Source organism: Anser anser (genome assembly GCF_964211835.1).
Source record: "Anser anser genome assembly, chromosome: 1".
Taxonomy (NCBI): domain Eukaryota; kingdom Metazoa; phylum Chordata; class Aves; order Anseriformes; family Anatidae; genus Anser; species Anser anser.
The window spans coordinates 106,915,339-106,938,249 of record NC_139720.1 but is presented as its reverse complement, the minus strand read 5'-3'; the positions used below and the strand labels follow the sequence as shown (position 1 = coordinate 106,938,249).

The 22,911-nt window shown below is 40.1% G+C and overlaps 1 long non-coding RNA gene across 1 annotated transcript in view; it reads left to right on the top strand.

Moving 5' to 3' along the window:
• Positions 1–21,258, top strand: part of LOC310883511 — a 46,908-nt gene extending 25,650 nt beyond the window's left edge. The window contains exons 6-8 of the long non-coding RNA XR_014573569.1: positions 16,956–17,086; positions 18,056–18,203; positions 20,136–21,258. This is a non-coding gene — a long non-coding RNA (uncharacterized lncRNA). The remainder of the gene's footprint in view (positions 1–16,955; positions 17,087–18,055; positions 18,204–20,135) is intronic.
• The last annotated feature ends 1,653 nt before the right edge of the window (positions 21,259–22,911 follow it).

The following is a 22,911-nucleotide window of genomic DNA, read 5'->3' as shown; positions in this document are numbered from 1 at the left end:
ATCTGATTAAATACATCTTACTGAAGAAAGCTAGGTCATCTCAACTGAAATTATGGACAGGGAAGTTCTTGCCTAAATGACTTCCCTAATTGAAATTGTGCTTGAAATTGTTAAAATGATGTATTTTGATTTTTTTTTCTCTAAGCATGTTCATTTTTTGTTTCAGAGAACATCTGAAACCAGTTTTGTGAAGTGTACATATTGAAATATATCAATAATTTGAATGCCTTACAAATAAATACAGAAATGTGTTTTTCCATATTCTGTAGTTATCAGAAAAATAAGAGTGATTTAAAAAAAAAAGCTAAATGTTTCAGCTTTCACTCCTGAAAGCAGTGTTTCACCATGCCTGGAGGTCTTTAAAAGATGTTTAGATGTAGAGCTTAGTGATATGGTTTAGTGGAGGACTTGTTAGTGTTAGGTCAGAGGTTGGACTAGGTGATCTTGGAGGTCTCTTCCAACCTAGACAATTCTGTGATTCTGTGATAATCACATCAGTGTGTTGAAACCTTGCTTTTAGAAGCATTTAGCATATTTAGACAATAATAACAGTAATAATAATTCTATAATCATGCTTGCACCATACTTGCACCACAAGAAATTTTAAACTTGCTGGTAGATGAATTTGTTGTAGGCTCTGTGTTATAAGAAATAGTGAATAATTGCTCCCTTTTCACCTTTTCTGTACAAATCAGAATTTTTGTTTATTTTCATAATACATTTTCTCATCCCTTTTGTAAACTTGAGAATCTTGGTGTATTTTGTTCTTCATTGTATGGAAGCATCTCCTAAATATTTTTTTGGACCATTTCTGGTTGTACCATGCCCTTTGAGAGGTAGTAAATTTTGGGGCTGTAGAACTGCCAGTTCTTTTTACCAGTTCAGTTTCTACTACACTATCTATACTGTACCACAGTGAATACTTTAGGATTTGTTATTTTCCTTTTCTAATAATTGCTAACTTTCTACTAGCTTCTTCAACTGCACTGAGCACTAGCCTTTTTAGAAATAGCTACATAAGGTTAAACTTGTTTTCCAGTTAAGGAAAGGGAATTTTGAAAAAGGTATTTTGGTAGTAAAAATGAAGCTTACTTTGTTGTAAAATAAGTATATACAAAATTATAATAAGAACTATTATTTATACATAATACTTCTTGCTCTGAAAATCCATGCTGCACATTGGTAGCTAGAAATTTATGGGAGATTTTGAATGCATTTATAGAAATGTAATACTTAGATCAATACCTAGAAGTTTCTCTGTTTCACTCCACTGACAAGCTGTCCCAATGGTTTTGCAATCTCATGATTGGGATCCTATTTGTGAAGATAACACTTTATATGCTATTATATTTTCCAGATATATGTATATTCACATCTGTACACAGATGTCCAAATATAATGTTCAGATTCAGATATTGCTTTTTGGAGCCATTATATAAAAAGTGGTAGTATTTTGTACTCTTAAGTGGTTCTGTTTCGGAGAATCATGTTTTTTTTTATGATGAAAGAAATAATCCCTTTCTATATTTTTGCCTTTTTATTTCCATTGCCTTCACATGATGGCTGGATTATGTATTTGGAAAGCAGTTTTGACTTGTATGAGTTTAATAAATTGAGATTTTAATGTATTAAAAATACTGATAATTGCAGAACTAATTAGTCTAAGACTCCTTTAGATATAGATAAGGCTTTAAAATCTCTGAAAGAGTCAAAAATACTAGGAAGAAATAAAAACAAATAAACAAAGAACCTGTTTGTATAATAAGGATATGCTAAATACCTTAAAAATCTATGTATGTCTTTGGATGAATAACTGAGGGATGTGCTTCAGAATGAGTCTCTGTTCCCTTTTGAGGCTATTATAGTTGATTGTAGCTCCAGCCATGTCTTGTCTTCTCTCATGCCTGTAAGGGAGAGTGCAAGTAGAACTGTTGTATTTGAGTTTGCTACTGAATTTGGGGTTGTGCTTAAAAGCTCCAAACAGCAGAACACTGTGTATAGAAGATTGTGCAGTGTATAACTTAAGCAGTTTGCAATGGTTTGAATATATCATTTCCCCCATCTTCTTTTTATATCTGTTATGGGAGAAGGCTTAAAAAGTTGTGACAAGCAGAATCTGTACATGGAAAGGGATTGTTGAAGGAAAGAAGTTAATAGTAGCTAGAGGGAAGAGACAGCTCACTAGTTTGTTTGCTTGCTTATTAACAGTGATACTGCAAACACAGAACTAAAAGATCCTGCCTGAATTGCTGTTCTGCACACAGTCATGTAGAAGGCCCTTACCCCTGAAGAGTTTCTAAAATATCTACTGCATTTTATCTTCTGAGGACCCTGCAGCAAATGTGAACTCCTTAGTCAAGGATATAACCTTCAACTGTACACACCAAAAGAAAACATCAGGAGAAATCAAGAGCCAGTATCCAATGGATCAAATCCCTGCAGAGTCGAGAAATCTTTTGGGTAGCAATAATAATCCAGTAAATATCCACCATCAATCTCTTCCAAGCTAACATGTGGAGATATGCTATCCTGATCCTTGATGAGGCAGATGATTTTTATGAGCATATGAACACTAGTTAAGTTAGAAAGGGGGTGGGTTGAAAGATCTCAGGTTTCCATGATGTGAATGATGTCAGAGAGTAGAAAATCTCCTTTCTCCTAAAGCTGTTGCTCCCATGTTGAAGAGAGAAACTTCTACTGATACTGTGAGTGGGACTTTTTTGTTTTGTTTTCTTGGGATATATGAAGATATGTATGTAAATCACTAGCTGTAGTGTTTTTTAAGTGTTTTAGGTAGCTGCTCTGGACTTCTTTGGTCCAACTCCACAGAGCCCATGTTAGATCATTTCTGATGGATTCTGAGACCAAAGCTTGAGTGCAAGTACAAGCAGTCAAGTTTGCCTGCCCCCTGGTTACGTTCACAGTCAGACAGTGGGGTCTAGCTTCACAAATAGTATCTGCAGAGTCATTTTAGTCCTTTACACTGCTTGACACAGGAGCTATCAGTTGCATAGGAGGTGATCCTAGAGTAAAGCTGGAGCCCAGAAATGAAGGATTAGAAACAGTACACCCCTCTATTTGGCTGCTTTCAGAGTTCTGTCATTCAAGGTGATGCTGGAGTCAGTCCAGTACTGCAGAGTAGAGATTTATTTTCTCCCTCTAGTTTTTTCTGTCGAACTTACACAGGTAACAGTGAAAGGCAGGTGGGAAAGCTTCAAAACCCTTTGTCTGTGAACTGAATACTGTTTAAATTGCAAAATAGAAGCAAGCCAGCCCCACCACCTGAACTCTGTCCCAAAGCTCCCCTGAGTCTTGGGTGAGGGGCTTACCAGTCTAAACAAGAGGTTAGTTGACCTGGACTTAATGTTTGTTACGAGTGTATGCTTTGGCACTGTGGACCCAGAAGTAAATTTATGTCTAGTGTTTCTGTATTCATCATCTGTCTTTGAGGGCTATATAGGTCTGCACTGCCCTGTACAAGCACACACATGACGTTTCTAGTCTGGCCTCAAGTAAATACTGGTTTAATGGATGCAGGGGAAAGTCACTGTAGTGAGGGGTCTCAAAGGTATGACAACAGCATTGGCTATTGTATGAACTCCTGGATGTACAGTCCCTTTGCAGTTTCATTAGCATAATTGGAACTGGAACTTACTTTAGTGCTACTCAAATTTGGATTGATTATATAAGTGGATGATAATAGTAATGCTTAATACTTTAACAGTACTTTACATGGTCAGAGAAGTGTGCAAACATTAACTAAATAATCTTCACAGTGCCCCTGTGAGGTGGTAATTAGAGATGGAAAAGACCCATTACTGGATCATAAAATTCTATTCTCTTGCCAGGGCAGCATACATTCACCCAGCAGAGGACATAGCGGATATTAAACTACTGCCGTGTTTGATCTTTGATCCCCTGGTGACTTTATTTCAATTTGGGGCTTTCCTGAGCCTGTAAAGGGACTTTACAAAGTTTTAAGTAACTTGCAACTGAAGTGTTCCTTTTTGATGAAGGTAAAATAGAATTTTACTGTCCTTCTCCTTGCCTACTTCTCAATGTCAGTAGAAAGCAGTATATCTGATTCTCCTTAAAAGGAATAAGAAAAAGATGATGCTGTTTAAAGATGGGTTAGCAATCTCTTGCTTAGAATAAAGAGGTAGGAAAGAATCCTGCCTCTTGAGAGTAAAATCCCCTAATACTGCCTACCTGCTAGCAGTTCGGTGCTGATGGTACATGGGATATTTCATCAGTAACTACATGAAATCTCTTTCCATCACCAGATGTTTTGATAAAAGCACCACTCATTGATTATATCCTGTATTTCATCAGGTTTCCAAGGTCAGAAAGCTCACTGGATGTTCAGGACCTGCACAAGCTACAATAATCAATACAATGATAACCTTCACTGCTATCAGTTTTTGTCTTTTTACTAGTGTTTTGACTGATGGTTTTCCTAGACAGTTCCTATGCTTTGATTATAATTTTGACAAAACACCTCTTCTGAATAATTTTTGAAGTTGTAGCTATAAGTAAGCTCTCAGTGTGTTCGATGTCTGTTTACTTTGTACGCAGAAATATCTATGCACTGTGTAACTTTTTGTATGAACATGGAAAATTCAAGTCTCAAGAACTCGTGCACTAGTTCTGATGCTTGTGGCATTGGGAACAATTGTAGCATATCATTAGGAACAGTGAGGTTGTGCCAAGGGATGGTGTGGTACTGTCTGAGGACAGCAAGGCTAATGGGAGCATCTATGTCACTCCAGGGAGAGATGTGGGTTCAGGAGCACACCTGGATTGCTTGTATACCAACGCATGCAGTATGAGGAATGAAAAGAATGCAGTGGAAGTTTTTGACCTTTCCCAGAGCTATGATATCACAGGTATTAGTGAGTCTTGGTGGGACAAGCCCCATGGCTTTAGTACTGGGATGGAGAGCTGTCAGCTGTTCAGGAGGGACAGGCAGGGCAGGCAAGAGGGAGGGGTTGCAATGTAGGTAAGGAAGAGATCAGACTGTGCGGCCATTGCTGTTAGGGGTGATGTGGTAGTCCTCTGGGTGAGGTAATCCTCTGGGTGAGGATTAAGAGCAAAGCAGATGTTGTTGTGGGTGTCTTCTATCGACTGCCCACCTGGGATGATGGCACAGATGAGCTGGGGGAAATCTTGGGATTGGTTGCCCTTTATGGGAGACTTCAAATTCCCAGACGTAAACTGGGAATATAATACTGCTGTGATAAGTAAGGCTGGGAAATACCTGAAGTGTGTTAAAGATAGCCTCCTGCCACAAGCACTGAGTGAGCCAATGAGGACAGAAACCCTCCTGGACCTGTTGTTTGAGAACAGCAAAGGCCTTGTGGGAGACATGACGGTAGGTGTCTGTCTTGGCCACAGTGATCATGGATTAGGTGAGTTCAAAAATGTTGGTGTAAGGAGAAAAACAGTGAGCAGAGTTGCTACTGTGAACTTGAAGAGACCAGACTTTAAGCTTCTCGGGGAGCTAGCTAGCAGTGTTCCCTGGGAATTTGATCTAGGAGGTTTAGGGCTCCATGAGAGCTCATCTCTTTTCAAGAACCGAGTTTTGAAAGCCCAGGAGTGGGTAATCTCACTGTGCCTCAAGCGAAGCAAGAGGGGCAGAAGACCAGCCTGGCTGAACAGGGAACTCTGCCTGGAACTAGAGCTGAAGAAGAAAATATGGTAGCAACGTCTGGCCTTACAGGGAGTAACAAGGTGGTTCTCCTGCTACATTGAGCATTGGTGTAGCCTCATCTCAAATACTGCATGCAGTTCTGGGCTTCACAATATAAAAATGATGCTAAGGTACTTGAAAACATCCAGACGAGGGCAGCAAATCCGATAAGGCATGTTCCGTGAGGAGAGGCTGAGGACACTTGGGTTGTCCAGTCAGGAGAAGAGAAGGCCAAGAGGTGACCTCATGGCTCTCTGAGACACCCTGAGGAGGGGAAGTGGAGAGGGACGTGCCGGTCTCTGCTCCCTGATCTTCGATGACAGGACACAAGGGAGTGGCACCAAGTTGCGCTGGGGTGGGTCAGACTGGACATTAGGGAAAAATTCTTTACTGTGAGGGTGGTCAAGTACTGGTCAGGTTTTCTAGAGGGGTGATTGATGCCCCATGCTGGTCAATGTCCAAGAAACATTTTGACACATCACTCAATAATATGCTTGAACTTTTGGGTAGCCCTGAAGTGGTCAGGCAGTTGGACTAGATGGTCTTTGAAGGTCCCTCCCGAGTGAACTGTTCTGTTCTCTTCTGCTCGATTAGTGATAGGTCTGTTCAGGGTGATGAGACGGTGAAAATTGAAGCACTAACTGTTAGGCTGGGGCAGACAAGTTCCTGGACCTGGCTTACCAGATGGTTTGCACGAGAGCCATTAGTGCTCCAGGAGTGGCGTAGGGAATGCCAATCTGAGGAGAGGATACGGGGGAGAAAGAAGAGTAGCACTTTGAGTTGGGGGAGAGGAGGGAAGCAAGCTCGATCCATTCTATCTAGTTTATTTTTTAATAGTGATAGGGAACCTTAATATAAATAAAGGGAAAAATATAGACGATGTAACTTGCTGGTTGAACAGTCAACAGTGCTGATTGAAAATGGCTTAAACAGTTTATTTTCTTGGCTCTTGGTGAGAAAGCAGACCTCATACAAGCTTTGGCAAGTTTACTTAAATCAGTGCTAATTTCTTAATGATATCTCTCTATATATATATAGTATAAAGAGATTTAGATGACAACATTTATCAATTAAAATCTGGGTTCATCTCTATCCATAGGAACCTCTTGAACTTTTTGCTTTTTACTGTTAGAAGAAAAAGATTTTTTAAGTAAGATGTACTACGCACATAAATTTCTCCTCAAGTTTGCTACTTTCAGAGTACTAGATTTTGACCCATAGTAGCAACTCTAAAACTCAAAGCAGCGAGCTGTATGAGTTCAATAACTAAGGCTCTTGTTTGGTAATACACCAGAAAGAGCAGTCTGGAAAGTGAGACAAGTGGAAGCTGGAAAATTGGGGGCACATATCTGACATACTGTTGTGCTGATAAGCATGAAAGCTTTAAGTTCCTTCAGTGTATAGTTTCCAGGTAATATTCATTATAGGATCAACAGAAATCACTATCTGTGAGTGCAATAGCACTTGTAAACAAAAAGCTTGATTTTTCAATTACCACTGTTTTGTTGTAATTGTTATCAATCTGAAGCATTATTTCTTTTCTTCTTCAGTGTAAGAACAAAACCACCTGAACCATTAAAAAACAGAAAAAAAAAATGTATTTGAGTTGTGCTTACAGTCAGATATAGTTACAATAGTATTAGTTTCTATGTTATTGTGAGGTTCTTTTTCCCAAACACAGTTGAGACCAAGAGCTCATTTCTATCAGTCAAGTTTTGTTGAATTAATAACTGCAACTATCCTCTACAGGGTGATTACAGCCATCTTAGTGCTCTAATTATTGCTAAATAACTTTAAACAGAAGCTAGTTGCATCCTTAGTGTAATTGTGCTTATTTTTAATTTCTAATATTAATGAATAGTTTTAGAGAATGTTGATTAAAATGAAAAAAGGAAAATAGAGAAAACTCGGTGAACGTGAACTAAGCAATCATTTATGAACATTTCAATACTTGTATAAACATTTTAAGGGCAATGAAAAAAACAGCTGTTAACTTTAAAGTGGATCAGAAACAACAAAAAAGGTGCTATTGTAGTTTCTTATATTTTTGGATACATCTATCTTTGAGTTAGCTACAGATAAACATGCAAGATTGAAAAGGGCATTTATGCATTGTTTTTGTAAGAAAGAGTAGCCTTGATTTTAGGCAGCACTTTGTAAAATTAATAAACAAAATATCTGGAAGCCTTGATTAAAGTTAGAAAACCACTGTCGAAAACACTATTCAAATAGAGCCAGATAGATGTCGTGGTTTGAAGAACTTAAAATATCAGTATTTGTTAATTTCAATACTTAAAATACACTAGCACAATAGAAAGATCAGTGACAAATTATGAGATACCTTAAATAGCTTTGAAGATCTTTTCTTACCTGCTTGTGATCATTTCAGAATTCACACTTTTAATCTTTTGCAACTTTAATAAGAATCTTTAAAATAATAAAGCTGGAATTTGAATCATCGTCATGACCATTATATCTACTACTCTGGGAAACACCAGATTCACGGCAACAGCGTGTGAGAGATGGCAACTGAAAAAGTAGCAAAACAAGGTGGTGTCTTAATTCACCAAGAATATCCCTGATAAAACTTTGAGTATAATTCAGTTCACCAAGTTGTTGCTGTGTTGCCATGCGTACTAGACTGCCTTGGCTAAACTTAACATTTTCAGGTGAAGCATTGCCATTGGAGATGCCTTCTTTCTTCAGCACACAAAAAAAATGAGGATAGAAACCTCCTTCTTAAATCATTCTAGTGGATATTAGAGGTGGATAGAAGATGGTGATGGTTGTGTCAATGTTTGTATCTTGGAAAAGGAAAGTGCTTTTATTTTATTGCAAGTTTTGAGCTGGCTCATTTGATAATAATATTATGCAGGACAAACTTGGCCATGCATTTGCAGATGTGAAGTCATCCTGTGGGAGTATATCTATACATCAGTGATGTAAGAAATCAGTAACCTGAATAAGTTCTGACAGTCTAGAATAAAGTAATAGTTGTTGGAACTGAACCTTGATACTCTAGCCGATTAAGGCTACCATGACTTAGGAAAGTATAAAATGAATGATACTAAGGTCATATCTCATTCTTTTGAAGGTGTAATTTAAATAATTTCTTAAGATTGTTTGGTTATTTTATGTATTTGTAATAGGGCCATCATACCTGATAAATGAATTTAACTGAAGATATATTCTGTGCCTCCTTTTATCAGATTGTAGCTAATTGGAGGTATGCTTGTTATCTACAATAGGAGGAATACAATAGGAGAAGAGGGATTGTGGCTTTTCATTTCTGAAAAATTCAAATCCTGAAAAAAAATCACATTTCCCTTTTGACTTTCACTTTCACACTTCAGATTGTTGCATTTTTTCCATTTTCTGAATGAAAATGGATAGGAATATGAATAGTTCTGATACTTCCCTAAAATACCTGCACATAACTATGAATGACAGTGAAAAGGATGTTTAGTTTCAATGGATCTATAGAATCTGCTCTAGTGGCCTATGCATATAGATTCACAGGGATAACAAAAAACTAAATTTAAGCACATCAGGACTGACAAACTGACTATTGTAATTTTTTTTTTTTTGTCTGCGTACACTGGAGGACATACACGGGGAGGCAAAATTTCTGGAGGCTTGCTTAGCTTTTCTCTGTTGGTCAATATTAGTTGATATATTTTAATGAATAATCTGAGGAAAAAAGATTGTCGAGATTCTGAGGGATATATGCAAAACAGTTCCATTCTAATAGAATAAATCACAGAATCACAGAATTGTCTAGGTTGGAAGAGACCTCCAAGATCACCCAGTCCAACCTCTGACCTAATACTAACAAGTCCTCCACTAAACCATATCACTAAGGGCTACATCTAAATGTCTCTTAAAGACCTCCAGGGATGGTGACTCAACCACTTCCCTGGGCAGCCCATTCCAATGCCTAACAACCCTTTCGGTAAAGAAGTCCTTCCTAATATCCATCCTAAACCTCCCCTGGCACAACTTTAGCCCATTCCTCCTTGTCCTGTCACCAGGCACGCGGGAGAATAGACCAACCCCCACCCTGCTACAGCCTCCTTTAAGGTACCTGTAGAGAGCAATAAGGTCGCCCCTGAGCCTCCTCTTCTCCAGGCTAAACAATTCCAGCTCCCTCAGCCGCTCCTCGTAAGACTTGTTCTCCAGACCCCTCACCAGCTTCGTCGCCCTTCTCTCCTTCTCTGGACTCTCTCGAGCATCTCGACGTCCTTCTTGTAGCAAGGGGCCCAAAACTGAACACAGTACTCAAGGTGCGGCCTCACCAGAGCCGAGTACAGGGGGACAATCACTTCCCTAGACCTGCTGGCCACACTGCTTCTTATATAAGCCAGGATGCTGTTGGCCTTCTTGGCCACCCGAGCACACTGCTGGCTCATATTCAGCCGACTATCAACCAGTACTCCCAGGTCCTTCTCTGCCAGGCAGCTTTCCAACTACTCATCTCCCAGCCTGTAGCACTGCTTGGGGTTGTTACGCCCCAGATGCAGGACCCGGCACTTGGCCTTGTTGAACTTCATACAGTTGACCTCAGCCCATTGGTCCAGCCTATCCAGATCCTCCTGCAGAGCCTTCCTACCCTTGAGCAGATCGATACATGCACCTAACTTGGTGTCGTCTGCAAACTTACTGGGGGTGCACTCAATCCCCTCATCCAGATCATCATTAATGATATTGAAGAGGACTGGCCCCAGTACTGAGCCCTGGGGGACTCCACTAGTGACCGGCCTCCAACTGGATTTGACTCCATTCACCACAACTCTTTGGGCCCGGCTATCAAGCCAGTTTGTAACCCAACGAAGCTGACGCCAGTCCCAGCCACAAGCAGCCAGTTTTTGAGGAGAATGTTGTGGGAAACGGTGTCAAAAGCCTTACTGAAATCAAGGTAGACCACATCCATAGCCTTTCCCTCATCCACTAAGCACATCACTTTGTCATAGAAGGAGATCAGGTTCGTCAAGCAGGACCTGCCTTTCATAAACCCATGCTGACTGGGCCTGATCGCCTTGTTGCCCTGCAAGTGCCGCGTGATGACACTCAAGATAATCTGCTCCATGAGCTTCCCTGGCACTGACGTCAAACTAACAGGCCTATAGTTCCCTGGGTCTACCCTCCGACCCTTCTTGTAGATGGGCGTCACATTTGCTAGCCGCCAGTCGACTGGGACCTCCCCTGATAGCCAGGACTGCCGATAAATGATGGAAAGCGGCTTGGCCAGCTCCTCTGCCAGTTCTCTCAGTACCCTCGGGTGGATCCCATCCGCTTCCACCAACTTGTGTATATCCAAGTGCTGTAGCAGGTCGCCAACCATTTCCTCGTGGATTGTGAGGGCCACATCCTGCTCCCCATCCCCTTCCACCAGCTCAGGGTACTGGGTATGCAGAGAACAACTGGTTTTGCCACTAAAGACTGAGGCAATGAAGGCATTAAGCACCTCAGCTTTTTCCTCATCTCTTGTAACTAAGTTTCCCCCCGCATCCAGTAAAGGATGGAGATTCTCCTTAGTCCTCCTTTTGGTGTTGATGTATTTGTAAAAACATTTTTTGTTATCTTTAACTGCAGTAGCCAGATTGAGCTCCAGATGAGGTTTGGCCCTTCTAATTTTGTCCCTGCACAGCCTCGCAACAGCCTTACAGTCCTCGTGAGTGGCCTGCCCTCTTTTCCAAAGATTATAAACCCTCTTTTTTCTGCTAAGCTCGAACCACAACTCTCTGTTCAGCCAGGCCGGTCTTCTTCTGCGTCGGCTCGTCTTTGGGCACGTGGGTACAGACCGCTCCTGAGCCATTAAGATTTCCTTCTTGAAGAGTGCCCAGCCTTCCTGGACTCCTCTGCCCTTCAGAACCACCTCCCAAGGGACTCTGCCAACCAGTGTCCTGAACAGCTCAAAGTCAGCCCTCCGGAAGTCCAAGACAGCAGTTTTACTGGTCCCCCTCCTGGCTTCGCCAAGAGACTTCGACCATTTTGTGGTCACTCTGCCCAAGACAGCTCCCGACCACCACATCTCCCACCAGTCCGTCACTGTTTGTGAACAGAAGGTCTAGCGGGGCACCTCCCCTGGTCGGCTCACTAACCAGCTGCATCAGGAAGCTATCTTCCACGCTCTCCAGAAACCTGCTTTCTCTGTGCTGTGTTGTGCTTCCAGGATATGTCTGGGAAGTTGAAGTCCCCCACGAGAACAAGCATCGACGATTTTGCAACTTCTGCCAGCTGCCTGTAGAACTCCCCATCCGTCTCCTCATCCTGGTTTGGCGGTCTATAACAGACCCCCACCAGGATGCTTGCCTTGTTGGCCTTCCCACTGATCCTAACCCACAGAGACTCAACCTTATCAGTCCCAGCCTCAAGTTCCACAACATCAAAACACTCTCTAATATAGAGAGCCACACCACCACCCCTTCTGTGCTGCCTGTCCCTTCTGAAGAGCCTATAGCCAGACATTGCAGCACTCCAGTCATGAGAGTGGTCCCACCATGTTTCAGTGATTGCAACCAAGTCATAGCCTGCCTGCTGCACGATGGCTTCCAGCTCCTCTTGTTTGTTACCCATGCTGCGTGCATTAGTGTAGATGCACTTCAGTTGGGCCATTGCCTTCTCCCCCGGCCTTGCCATTGTTCCCCCTGGCACAGCTCCAACAAGCCTTATTTCAGCCCCATCCCCCTTCTTACCTAGTTTAAAGCCCTCTCAATGAGCCCTGCCAGCTTCTGGGCTAGGATCCATTTTCCCCTTAGAGATAGGTGGGACCCGTCTGCGGCCATCAGGCCGGGTGCCGAGTAAAGCGCCCCATGGTCAAAAAAAAACAAAATTTCTGTGTTGGCACCAGCCTCTGAGCCACGTGTTAATCAGGTGGGCTTTCTGTGTCCACTCTGTACCCCTCCCTGCCACCTTAGGGATGGACGAAAACACCACCTGTACTCCCGCTCCATCCACTAACCGTCCCAGTCCCCTAAAGTCCCGTTTGATAGCCTTCAGTCTTCTTTCTTCAATATTATCACTGCCAGCCTGGACTATCAAAAGCAGATAGTACTCAGAGGGTCGAACCAGCTTGGGAAGCTTTCTGGCAACATCCCTGACCCTGGCCCCAGGGAGGCAGCAGACTTCCCTATGGGTAGGGTCAGGCCGACAAATAGGGCCCTCTGTCCCCCGGAGAAGGGAGTCACCTACAACAATTACCTTTCTGTCTTTCTTGGTGGAGGCAGTCTTGAGGTGTGGAATCGACCTCCTCGCCCTAGGTATCCTCCTGGGTAGACTTTCTACCTCATCTTCACCCACCAGTCTCTCAAGCTCTAAGGCCTCAAACCTGTTGTGTACTCGCACCTGGGAAGGTGGGGGTGGTAGAGGGTGGTGTCTCCTGCAAGGTCGAGCAGGGACCTGTCTCCATCCCTCCTCAACTCCTAGGTCCCTTCCCTCTGCCTGACAGGGCAGGGGGTCCACCCCCATTTGGGGTGTCTCACCCTGGTACCTCTCCTTCAGGTCCTGCGGGGAGTTGCTCCACCAGTCTATCTCCCGCTCACACTCCCTGATAGCCCTCAACCTCTCCACCTCCTCCCTGAGCTCTGACACCAAGCGGACCAGGTCATCCACCTGCTCGCACCTCACACACACAGTCTCTCTGCCTCCCTCAGATGGCAGCAACAGGCTCAGACACTCCCTGCATCCGGAGACCTGAACTGCCGCATTTTTGAGGGTGGTTACAGACTTTCTAGAGAGAGCAGTCTGCCTGGTGTAGACCATTGCAGCCCAGCTAGCGGTCGACAGCCGTTAGAGGAGTTGTTCGTATGGTCGGGGAGGGAACGTTCTGTGCTTTCTGCCTTCCTTCCTCGCCCTTCCTGCACGAACTGTCGCGCAAACTGCCGCGCCCCTTCTGACGCACCATGCCCAGTTTGCCCGCCCTGTTTGCACACTTCCGGTCAGTCGCGCTCCCTAGGGGCTGCTTTTGAACGGCCGGGGAGGGGGCGCTGCTGGCTCCACCTACGCCTCGTCAGCCTTCCTCGCAAGGGCTGTCAGGTCCTGGCGGCTACCTCGAGTGGCCTCGATGCCGGAAAAAAACCCCTGCCTGTCCCGATCCCCCACTCCGCTGCAGAACGCGTCTGCTCTGGAGCCGATCGCCTTGGCAAGTGGCTGTGAAATGGCGGTGGCGCCCGATTTAAATGGAGTAAAATTTAAAGGAGAATGAGAGTGCTAAAGTAAACCTACAAATAGGAAATCTTCTGCACTATCTGCAATTTTGTTTTCTTTAATGTTTTGTGAGTTTGTATATACAGTTTCCATGCCCTTCAGTTGCATGTTTCCATGCCCTTCAGTTGCCCGTTCAGATGAATATCTGCCTTTAAGTATCTGGATATGCTCAGTAGCACACTTCACCTAATGTATAGATAAAAAACAAAACAAAAAAAAAAAAAAAAAAAACACAAAAACTTCAGGTACTCTATTGCTGTGTTCAGAACAATGCCTCCTTACATTGCATTTAATATCCATTGCCATGGTCGTAAAAGTGTTGCTTTCTAAAGCTGTTATATATATTAACTGAATGCTCTGTGAAGGATAAAGTTGTTCAGATCCCTAAACTTTGAGTGAGAAATGATGGTAGTTATTAAGGACATCAGAAATCTGACAATCAAAATGCAAAATGTTTTCTTCTCCCCTGAACACAAGTCTTTGCCTCTAGTCCAGTATCTTAAACTTTCTCCCTCCCAGCATTGTGTTGCAGTGTTGAAAATCAAAACAAGTTTGAGTCGATTGGTGAGAAAGGCTACTATATCTCTCTGGGAACACAAATGTCTGTCATTCTTACAAGGAAAAACGTTTTGGATAAGGCTTCCATTTGAGAAACTGTAATTTATACTCTGCAGATTCAGTTCTCTCTTGAAGGAGTTAATTACTAGTGATCCAGCTCCAGCCTCATTAAAATTTCTCTTTGCTTTGGTTTGTGATCAGTGTTACAACACTAAATGAGGGCAAATGAGGAATGATTGAAGACAGGGTGTCGTTACAGCATTTTTCTTGCAGCTAAGAAAAATATTGGCTCATCCATGCAACTGCTTTTTGATCATTCTTGAGCTATTCAAAAGATATCTCCCTTCCCAAAGAACAATTCTTGAGGAAACTTCCTTTAACAAGGTTTCCCTGCTAGCACTAAATACAGGGTTGAACCCAGTGCAGTATATAGCTTGTGATATGGTTTGACAGATAATTAAAAAAAAAAAAAAAAGAAAAAAGGTTTTATGTAATACCTTTAAATTTTCTATCAGTTAGTTATTTGGAATGAGGGAGGCGATATATGTTTCTATAACCTCTGGTTTCTAAATCTTTAATCCTTCTCAGCAGAGTTAACCTTAGAAACTGCTGGTTTTAATTGAAAGCTTACATTCCCCTTCTCTCCTGGGTTATGCCAAAAGCATGAGAACTGATAATGCTACTGTGCATGGCAGATGCACACAATAGCTACAACTCTGATTTTGTTGCAGTGTGTAGGATGTGGTGCTGCAGGTAATGTAGCTCAATATAGTATTTTCTTTACTGTGTCTGAAAAGTTCCACTTGAAATCACATCTGATAAATGATTATATTTTAGGAAAGTAAACAGTAAAAAAGTATGTAGAATAGAAAGTGACCTGAGCTGAAATTGCATTGCAGAGATGTCAGCATGGTGTAGCAGCTCAAAGTAAGTTATTTCCTGTCAGGATTTATATGTCCCTGCTTTTGTTTCTTGATAGAATTTCTAAAAGCCTCTTCTTTACTGACCTCCAGCTGTCAGTAGTGACCACCGACAGTATTTCATTTTATGGTTTTTTAGTTGTAGGAATAATTGTACAAACATACATAGATTGAGATGAGGGATGGACATACTACACAGATTTTTTGAATTCCATTTTGAGTGCTGCATAAGATAAATTCGTAGAAAGCTCCACAGAGGTTTGAGTCTTCCCTGTGGCTTGCCAAATGTATTTTCTGTTCACTCCTGACAACTAAATGCTTCAGCAAAATTCACTCTTGGTTCTGTGGGGGTGGAGAAAAAAATTTGTAAGAATTTATGCAAGGGTGATTGGAACTAGCTGCGAAGTCATTGTCAGTATTACATGTGCACAGATGTTTTAAGAAAAAAATACCTTGAAGCATGCACATAATTTTTAGCAATTGATGTGGTGGCAACCAGTGAAAGTGAGATGAAATTTTAAAGTATCGTTTTGTATGGCATTGCATTGACACACATTAAATTTGTGGTAGCGTGATTGTAAACAAGTTTATTTCCCACACAGTACACAAACATGCCTTCATATGTTTTCAGGCAGTCATCTGTTGCCTGTTAGATTATTATCATATTTTTTTAACCGTAATAATCTCCCAGCTATCATCTTCTGAGTATCCTAAATTATAGGCAACAAATGAGCAGTAGGAAACATATCCCATTCTCCAGGCCCCTCTTAGCACATTTGCACAACTCTGACCCTAAGCCATGGATTTGAAGTGCTGAATCATTGGCATAGGGTCCTGACTTTTCCTTTTTCAAGCTGGAAAGCACTTGTAAAAAGTAGCCATCTGGCTTTGGCATAGCAGATTGAGACATTCACAACAAAAAGATGGCTGACAGCTCTGACTCAGCTGTGCGATGTAATTAAAGGTCTCAAGAGTGAACAAAAACTGTACTATAAAATTTCAAAGCTGAGGATTGGCTTCTGTTTGTTTACGTTAGCAGTTTACTAAAACTCCCACCATAGGTTTGTTTGGTTGCTGGTTCTGTAAGACACACATAATAAACTGAAGACACTACCGCTGATGAAGCTTATAAGTCCAAAAAAAAAAAAAAAAGTGCATAATGAACTAAATATGAACTAAATCTCATCTGGATTGATTGAGTCTTTGTCATATGCAGCCTGTGGATTTATTGGGAAGGTTAATATGGGAAAATTGGTCTTTTTTTTTTTTTTTTTTTTTGGTTTTGGCCAGAAGATTACTAATGATTTTGCTTTCCAAAATTTCTGTAGTCAGTCAGCACAACACAAAGTGACTTTTGAATCACTGTACTTGTAAATCTTCACTATGAGGAATAGGATAGTGAAAGCATTTCCAAGTATTAATCAGAATTTACTTTTACTGACTTAACCTAAATTAAACTGAAGAAAAATTGTAGATGGAACTCCCCTGTGCCGTGGAGTTCCTGGTATTCAACATGAGAATAATTATAAAACATCCTGATAATATAAGCAGTGATACTACTTCTTTTGGTTCCTCTTTTCCAGTGGAGTGAAGAGCCATCCAGTATTTTAAAAATGTGATAGCTGCCTGGAATTAAAAAAAGAAATTAGATTGAGACCCAGAAGCTTTCCTTATTTTGTTTCCAGCTAAATTCCAACCTTTCACGTCAACAAAGGTAATTAACCTAATAACGACTATTCATTGTATTCTTATTGTGAGCCTGATAGACCCAATTTACCACTGACAGCACTAAAAGGATTCCCCATTTAACTTGTTCTCCCATTCTCCTGATAACTCATTAGTGAGCTCTGGCTTTGCTTAATGCCTGAGACACAAAGAGTAAATTGGTTTGCATAAATCATTCACTACCTTCAAGGGACAAAATCTTTTGGCACATTCTGAGTTTGTATTTCCTTGATTTTCTTTTCAATGGATTTAGAGACCAATTTTGCATTTTCCCCACAGGCAGACCCTGTGTCTAGTTGGTATAACAAAACACTGAATTTATGTTAAAGTAAGGCCGTATTACTAAGCAAAGTGTTCAAATGTAGTCTGTCATGAAATAGAATTGCATCTGTGGGATTCAGAAGTAACTGGAACAACCTGTTCATTGATGCGCTTAGTATAACAAGCAGTGATGGTGAAGACTTCTCTAAATGGAACATCTTGCTTTTCGTTCTGGATATTATCAGCCACTCAGAAATTCTCTCTGGTTTGTATTTCAACATATAGGTGTTTCTAATGAATAAATTTGGTCAATCTTGAATAGTACAGGCTGGTGTTACCTGTTATGTCAAAGACAGAAAATGAAGCCCAATTAAAACAATGGGAAAATCTTGGAAACTGCAATTAATCAAATTACTGGCACACTTTGAAATTTTTTTATCATTGAGCAGAACAGTTAGCTCAAGTCAAATCTGCAAACATACTTGAGTAGAAGTTAAAATCTTTGCGTTAAATACATTTTTACGATAACATGAAAATCCTGTCAAATTTGCTTTTGTAGCAAGTTTTAAGGCCATATTTCAACTTCCTTTAGGTGAAAAATAAAATACGTAAATGAAAAAATTGATATTATTTGATGCGTTAGAAATGGTTTTAATATGGAGGTTATGTATAAACAGTTTGTTTATCTGTCTTGTAGACGATGGCTCCACAAGTTCATCATCGGGAAAGAGAATGTGTGGCTGAGGATTGCCTTACCTCACTGACTAATTGCATGTTTTCAAGAAACTGGTATCTCTGAATATTAGACAAGGAAATAGATTTAGACAGAGATAAATCTGCTGATGGTAAGCCACACTGCATAATTTTTCAAAAAAAAAAAAAATCTTATATCCCAAAAGTTACTTGAAAATGTTGTGACAGATGTCATATTTTAAACATAATGTATTCAATGAAGAGTACATATATGTGCATTGCATAGAACTGAAGTCTCTTGGTTTATATCTAATGAACAATGCTAATTTAAACTACTCAGTAAAATTAGTAGCATGAATATTTCATAATTACTAAGTATTCCATTCAGTATTTTCTGTGCCATTTAGATTAATATGTATGAGAAATTCAATTATTTTCCTGTTCTGCTTTCATAGCAGTGTGGCTAAATTCTGTGTGCATTAGACATTGCTACTATTTTGGTCTTGAAAACTCCTATCCTAAATTAGCTGTGGGTATACTATAAAATGAAGCTGATTGTATGCATGTACACAATACAGTGGAGTTGGAGATAAAGTTACTGCTGATGATTGGTCCATGGTGGTTCTCAGTCGCTGAGGTTGTGAAAAAAAATTACAGTAGAATAGGCTTTTTCCTGTCATGTTGAGGTAGTCACTCAGCCTGAGTTACAGTGTTCACATGAATTCTGAAGCTGGTAGAACAAGAAACTCATCTCCACTTGCATGGATGCGGATCACATGAGTAGGGATGCTAAAAGATATAATGCTGGCAGTGTAGTTTGGGTTACTGAAGCTTTTTATTCATGTGTCTACAACCATTTTATGTAAGCAGTGCTGAGATTCCATAAGCATTCAAGAAAACAAACTTGAAGGAAGGGAACCTAAAGTGACATGATATAAAGGCGTAAGTGTAAATACCTACTATGATCAAATATACTGAGGTTCACGTAGCACTACAGTGACAGCACTACCACTGTAAATGAAAGTAGTAAAACAGTCACAGGATCTCTTAGGGAACAGAAGTAAAAAACGGAGTATAATTTCCGTAGGAAAACCCTTATTCAGGAATAGAATCTAGAGGAATGCCACATGCAAGTAAATTATATGTCCAGCTAAGAAATATATCTCTTTGTCTGCTAGGGATTGTGAATTCCTTTACTTTCAGCTTCTCATTCTGAGTCAAATCCTACAGATTTGGGGGCCCGTGCTGCCTTTGAATCTCTTGCTGCTACAAGTGTTAGTTGTGTTATTGGGTATTTTATCTCAAGGCTGAAGGGGGTGGAAGCGCATTAGCAGCTGGTGCTCTGAAACACAAGTGGAGCTATTTACATGAAAATAAATAAATGAAAATATCTAAGCAACTCCAAGGCTAATAAAAATAATGAACGAGCTGCGCTGCCCCATTAGACACCTTTTTGTTGTTGTTGTTAGCTAAATAAGTTTATGCTTTACTATTTCTGTTTGGTTTTGATTCCTCCCATCCCACCAGTAAGAAAACTGCTGACAAAAGAGAAGACATTTTTCTTTCTTCCCTAGGCAAATGGCATATGCCTTAAAAGGATCATAAAGAAACTTCCAAATAGTTTCTTAACAGTATCTTGTATAGCATTAAAGACAGTAACATTAATTTCCCTTATGACTAAAGTGAGCCTTTGTCTGTCTCCCAACCCGAAAATCAACAAATTGTTAAAAACCTCAAGAGATTTACATCTCAGATGCCATTTATTTCTCATCAAATCTTCATTCTTATGGGCATCTGTCTGCACAAGAAAAGCTGTATCAATTTACCACAGTGATCTGCCACTCTCTTTGAATAGATTGCAAACTTGAACAACAGGCAGATTAAATTCTTCCAACCAACAGAATGAAACTTTTTAAATTGAGATTCAATTTTGTAAAAGATTGTAGCAGACTGAATGTCTCTATGAAATGCATAAAATAAAGGAAAGCCGCTGTATGGTCAGTGAAGTAAAGAGAAAAAATAGATTATCTCTAAAGAGAAGCAAAAAATATTTTCTTCCTCTCACTTTTTTTTTTTTCCTTCAGACACAGCATATGTTTGAGATGTACAGGACTGAGCATGTTCACAAAGATCTGAGTGAAATAACAACGTCATGAAATCTCTCAGCACTCACTGCACATTACAGGTGTCTGCATAAAGGGCCTGGTCCTGCAACAGCAGAGGGTGGCTGAAAGACTTCACAAGCTTTGGCACTGCTTCATATCAGGCTCCAGGACAGGTCTCAGCTGAATTATTTTAGTCTGTGATGGTGTACTAGGTCAACTAGTCACAGGCTAAAACTGCAAGCAGACCTTTATGTCGTGAGTAACTTCATTATAGGTGATTAGGTAAGAAATTATTACTGAAATTATTCTTTTTTTTTTTTTTTTTAAGATTTCCATAATTGTGTATGGAAAGGCAGTTTCTTACAGATCAGATGATTTTTGTTTCAGTGTCTTCTATTGGCAGATTTTTGTTGAAAATGATCACATCTCCTTTAGCTGATGCTACCAACTGTAAAAATTTTACCCTATGAGGATGTAGGGGAGGGCTGTTCCAGAAAGGGGAGAGTGAAGTTGACAGAAGAAAGAACCAGAAGAGGTTAAAGACACTCCCATCTGCTGGAGGAACTCTTACATGATGGGGAGGATGTTTGCTGTTCTCTAGGCTTAAAGAGGTATTTTGGAGGTTCATAAAATGAGAAAGATAGTTAAAACATCCATTTGGCTTTTGTTTGCACATACATATAACATGACATTCTGATCATCATAGTTTTTGTTGTTGTTGTTGTTTGTTTGTTTGTTTGTTTTTAAGTTTATGGCCCAAAGTTCTTACAGGTAAATACATGTAAAGACATGATATTTGCTTATCTCACAGGCTGCAATGGCTCTGGAGAAAACCATTTCTGCTGAAAAACTTTGAACACATTTTGTCATCTTTTATTCTTTTATGCAAAGAAACAGACTATCTTCTAGTAAAATGTTTAAAATATCAAAAAGAATTAAACTGTTACTTCTCTCAAATGCAATAAAAGCTGTGCTGTCCCCTTGTCACCGTTGCCAGATTCATATACAAACAAAAGATATACTTTTTTTTTTCAGATATATCCTTTAATCAGTGCAAAGCTTGAAATAAAAGCTATATCTGATTATTAGCCTTAAATCTTAATCTCCTTTCCTTGTCATATTCCTGCCATTATTTTAGAATGTTTAAAGATAGATTAATAGATGGGAAGGCATGTCTATCCACTGTAATTGTGTAGCTATTAGAAGACCAAATATCTTAACAGCTTGAACAGCAGTGAAACCCGTGAGAGAAAAGGTTTAAATATAGCAAAGTGTAGTTTTCAATTTAGGTGAAACAGGGTGGATTATGAGTTGTTTGTGACTACTACCTCACTGTTTATTTTGCTCAAGATTTGTAGTGGTAATTAAATGATGACTTCTAAGTAGTGCTGAATATCTGTGAAAATAAATAGAGGCTGTCTTTATAGACACAGAGATAAAATGAAGGTATTTGTGAAGTATTTATTTCTCTGTTTAGCATGTATTACTGTGGGAATATCTGTCTTTATTTAAAATATTTGTTTATTTGCAAGTCCTGTGCTTTCTTTTTTGTTTTTGTAATGGGAGTAAGTCAGTCTTTCAAGTATATTTACAAAACAAACAAAAAAAATCTTCAGTGGCTTTTTTTGTATAGCACAGTAGATTCATGGCATACTTTGAGCAGAGTTCGGTTTAGAAAGTTAGCTCTACACTGCAAATCATCAATGTATTTGCAAAGTATGGGCTGAGGTTTTCAAAATTATCTCTGGCTGATGTCTGTGAGTTTTCATTACATTATTCTGTCAGGATAAGTCTCTTGTAAATGAAGAATAACTAGTTGTTCTATTGTTTTCTACCCTCTAGTCATCTTCCCCATACTTTGACCATTATAATAGTAGGCATTGTCCTTGGATGGTTGCATGTCCAGTACAATGGTACGAAATAGGAATTCTCCTCTGATTTGTCTTACCACTTAACCTGATTTTTCATTAAAATGATGTTCCTGTTTCAACTGGATAGTGCTGAGTTTGATCAGAAAACAGGACAAATTTCCATTTTCTCCTAAAAGCAAACAACAACAACAACAAAACTCTGGGTGAAGTGATAGCTCATGTTCAAAACCAATTTTTATGCCTATTTTGTGTCACTGTTAGTACCTCTAATTGCATATGGAGTATTCCTGAGAGGAAGTCCATTCTCTTCCTCAACTTAGTAAAAGAATTAAAAATGAGCAGCTGGTTTATTTGTCTGGCTTCCAAGCAAACATAAAGCTTCCAGAGCTTGTTGAGACCATTTTGATATGATTGTTGTCCTGCTCTTTTTTAACTTCTGATAATAAATATACATCAAACAACGTTTCCAGGTTTCTGGATAATCTCTAGTTCTGGTAACTGATTTTTCCCCTTTTTAGGCTACATTAGCAGTGTCTTTCAGAATATTTTCAAAAGATTTTTCTCCTATCTCCATAATTAACATTTACACTGCCCACACTTGCAAATGGGGACCAATTTTGCTTGTAAAAGTAGGCAAGGGAACCTCTTTTTGTCTCCTGTTCCTCCCATGAAGGTGAAAGGATTCAGAAGTAAGCTAAATGCAAAAATCAGCTAAAGGAAGGCCTGACAAACAGCAGTTTGATTGCAAACCAGAGCCAAACATTGTATATTTTTACATGGAAAATGCAAAAAAGGGCATGGCCCCTTTTATGGTCTGTCACTTAATTCTATTCTTATGGCCCAACTTGACTTTCATCTACTAACAATCATTGTTAGCAATGTTG